General features: G+C 39.8%; 1 pseudogene; it reads left to right on the top strand.

The window, feature by feature from the left end:
- Positions 1-204: 204 nt before the first annotated feature.
- Positions 205-849, top strand: LOC108538808 (high mobility group protein B3 pseudogene; annotated as a pseudogene).
- Positions 850-4,120: the final 3,271 nt, after the last annotated feature.

Genomic DNA, 4,120 nt, shown 5'->3' with positions numbered 1-4,120 from the left:
AAATGAACAATCTAACAATGCAGCTTAAAAAACTAGAAAAGCAAGAGCAAACCAAACCCAAAATTTGTAGAAGAAAAGAAATAACAAAGATCAGAACGCAAATGAATAAAACTGAAATAAAAAAGATACAAAAGATCAATGAAACAAAAAGTTGGTTTTTCAAAAAGTTAAACAAAATTGAGACTGGTGAACAACACAGTCAAGATGGATAAAGGTGACCCCAAGAAACCGAAGAGCAGATGTCTGCTTATGCCTTTTTGTGTAGACGTGCAGAGAAGAACATAAAAAGAAAAACCTAGAGGTCCCTGTCAATTTTGCAGAATTTTCCAAGAAGTACTCTGAAGGGTGGAAGACAATGTATAGGAAAGAGAAGTCTAAATTTGATGAAATGGCAAAGGTGGATAAAGTTCACTATGATCAGGAAAAGAAGTATTATGGACCAGCTAAGGGAGGCAAGAAGAAAAAGGATCCTAATGCCCCCAAAATGCCACCATCTGGATTCTTCCTGTTCTGTTCAGAATTCTGCTCCAAGATCATATCCACAAACCCTGGCATCTCTATTGGAGACGTGGCAAAAAAAAAAGGCTGAGTGAGATGTAGAGTAGCTTAAATGACAGTGAAAAGCAGCCTTACATCACTCAGGAGGCAAAGCTGAAGGAGAAGCATGAGAAGGATGTTGCTGACTCTAAGTCGAAAGGAAAGTTTGATGGCACAAAGTGTCCTGCTAAAGTTGCCCGGAAAAATGTGGAAGAGGAAGGTTAAGAAGACAAGGAGGGAGAAGAGGAAGAGAAGGAGGAGGATGAATTAAAAACAAACCAACAGGCCGGGCGCGGTGGCTCAAGCCTGTAATCCCAGCACTTTGGGAGGCCGAGATGGGCGGATCATGAGGTCAGGAGATCGAGACCATCCTGGCTAACACGGTGAAACCCCGTCTCTACTAAAAAATACAAAAAACTAGCCGGGCGAGGTGGCGGGCGCCTGTAGTCCCAGCTACTCGGGAGGCTGAGGCAGGAGAATGGCGTAAACCCGGGAGGCGGAGCTTGTAGTGAGCTGAGATCTGGTCACTGCACTCCAGCCCGGGCGGCAGAGGGAGACTCCGTCTCAAAAAAAAAAACCAACAAACAAAAAATACCTGTTTAAGTGTCTCCTTGTGAATACCTTAGAGTAGGGGAGGGCCGTGATTGACACATTTCTTATTTGAGAAGTGTCTGTTGCCCTCATTAGGTTTAATTACAAAATTTGATCACGATCATATTGTAGTCTCTCAAAGTGCTCTAGAAATTGTCAGTGGTTTACATGAAGTGGCCATGGGTGTCCAGATCACCCTGAAACTGTATCAAAGTTGTACATATTTCCAAATATTTTTAAAATGAAAAGGCATGCTTGTGTTCTCCTCACTCTGTGCACTTTGCAGTTGGTGTGACAAGGCATTTAAAGATGTTTCTGGCATTTTTTTTTTTAATTTGTAAGGGGTCTTAACTATATGGTAATTGGCTGGAAAACCTAAGTTATCAACCGTATATATCTATAGTTGGTAAAAAGAACAAAACAACCAGGACAAACTCTTGATGCTCTTTGCTTGGCGTTGAGGCTGTGGGGAAGATGCCTTTTGGAGGGGCCATAGCTCAGGGCGTGCACTGAGGCTGGACCTATTGACTCTGCAGTGGGCATCCATTTAGTTTCAGGTTGTATGGTTTCTATATATTGTGACATAGCATTTTGCTCTCATCTTAGCTGTGGAAAAAGTGGGGTTCAGCTGGCATGAGAAGCTGTTTGTTTGTTTGTTTTTCCCGAGACAGAGTCTTGCTCTGTCACCCAGCCTGGAATAGAATACAGTGGCGCTATCTCTCGGCTCACTGCAACCTCCGCCTCCCAGGTTCAAGTGATTCTCCTGCCTCAGCTTCCAGAGTAGCTGGGACTGCTTTTTAAATAAACTGTAGAACTCCTCATTGTCAGCAAAGTGAAGAGCCACTGCATCAATGAAAGTTCAAGAGCTTTCTGTACTTAAACACGATTTGAAACTTTTTTTGTATGTTTAGAATGCTAAAGTGTTTTTGAGGTTAAACAGTGTTACATTTAAAAAAAAGAAAGAAAGAAAGAGAGAAAAGTTAAACAAAACTGACAAATCTTTAACCAGACTAAGAAAAAAAGAGAGAAGATACAAATAAATAAAATCAGAAATGAAAAAGGAGACATTACAACTGATACTTCAGAAATTCAAAGGATCATTAGTGGCTACAATGAGCAAGTATATGCCAATAAATTGGAAAATCTAGAATAAATGGACAAACTCCTAGATACACACAATCTATCAAGATTAAATTGGGAAGAAATTCAAAACCTGAACAGACCAATAACAAGTAACGAAATCAAAGCCATAATAAAAAGTCTCCCATTAACCCATTTATGCCGGAGGTTGCAAATTTTGTGTGTGTGAAAAATCAGACCTTGACGATGACCTTGAGCAGTAGGATATAAATAACTGCCACAAACATAGTGTTCCAATAATGGAACACTAGGCATAAATTGGTTGTTGAAGAAAAGCCTGGGACTTGATGGTTTCACTACTCAATTCTACCAAACACTTAAAGAACTAATACTAATCCTACTCAAAGTATTCATAAAAATAGAGGAGGAGGGAATATTTCCAAACTCATTCTACAAGGCCAGTATTACCCTGATACCAAAACCAGACACAGACACATCAAAAAAGGAAAAGTATAGGCCAATATCTGATGAATATTGATGCAAAACCCTCAGCAAAATACTAGTAAACCTAATTCAACAATATATTAGAAAAAAGTCATTCCTCATGACCAAGTGAGATTATCTCTGGGATGCAAGGATGGTTCAACATATGCAAATCAATCAATGTGATACATCATATCAACAAAATGAAGGATAAAAACCATATGATCAGCCTGGTATGGTGGCTCATGCCTGTAATCCCTGCACTTTAGGAGGCTGAGGCAGGCAGATCACAAGGTCAGGAGATCGAGACCATCCTAGCTAATATGGTGAAACCCTGTCTCTACTAAAAATACAAAAAAATTAGCTGGGCATGGTGGTGGGCACCTGTAGTCCCAGCTACTCCGGAGGCTGAGTCAGGAGAATGGGATGAACCCGAGAGGTGGAGGTTGTAGTGAGCTGAGATTGCGCCACTGCACTCCAGCCTGGGCAACAGAGCAAGACTCTGTCTCAAAACAAACAAACAAACAAACAAACAAACAAACAAACAAAACCATATGATCATCTCAATTGATGCTGAAAAAGCATTTGATAAAATTCAACATCTCTTCAGGATAAAAGCCCTCAGAAAACTGGGATAGAAGGAACATACCTCAACATAATAACAGCCATATATGACAGACTCACAGCTAGTCTCATACTGAATGGGGAAAAATTGAAAGTCTTTCCTCTAAGATCTAGAACATAGATAAAGAAAATGTGGTACATATACATGGTGGAGTACTATTCAGCTATTAAATAAGAATAAGATCCAGTCATATGCAACAACATGAATGGAACTGGAGATCATTATGTTAAGTGAAATAAGCTAGGCATAGAAGACAGACATCACATGTCCTCAGTTACTTGTGGAATCTAAAAATCAAACCGTGATGGCATTAGGTGGGGCAAGAAAAAAAATTTAAATTTAAATCAAAATGATTGAACTAATGGACCCAGAGAGTAGAAAGGTAGTTACTGGAGGTTGGGAAGGATAGTGGGAGACTGAGGGAAGTTGGAGATGGTTAACGCTACAAAAAAAGTGAATAAGACCTACAACCTGATAGCACAAGAGGGTGACTATAGTCAATAATAAGTTAATTGTACATTTTAAAATAACTTAAAGAATGTAGCTGGATTGTTTGTAACTCAAAGGGTAAATGGTTGAGGGGATAGACACCCCCATGCCCCATGGTGTGTTTATTTCACATTACATGCCTGTATCAAAAGATCTCATGTACCCCATAAATGTAAACAGCTATTGTGCACCCACAAAAAAGATTTACATTTTTTTTAAAAGAAAACATTTTAAAAGAACTATTGTAATCCTCTGCTAACAGATGGGGGTCGAACATGGTGGCTCAGGCCTGTAATCCCAGCACTTTGGGAGGCC

Source organism: Rhinopithecus bieti, unplaced genomic scaffold (assembly GCF_001698545.2).
Source record: "Rhinopithecus bieti isolate Rb0 unplaced genomic scaffold, ASM169854v2 scaffold_13348, whole genome shotgun sequence".
NCBI lineage: Eukaryota > Metazoa > Chordata > Mammalia > Primates > Cercopithecidae > Rhinopithecus > Rhinopithecus bieti.
This window is presented reverse-complemented; position numbering and strand designations above follow the sequence as displayed.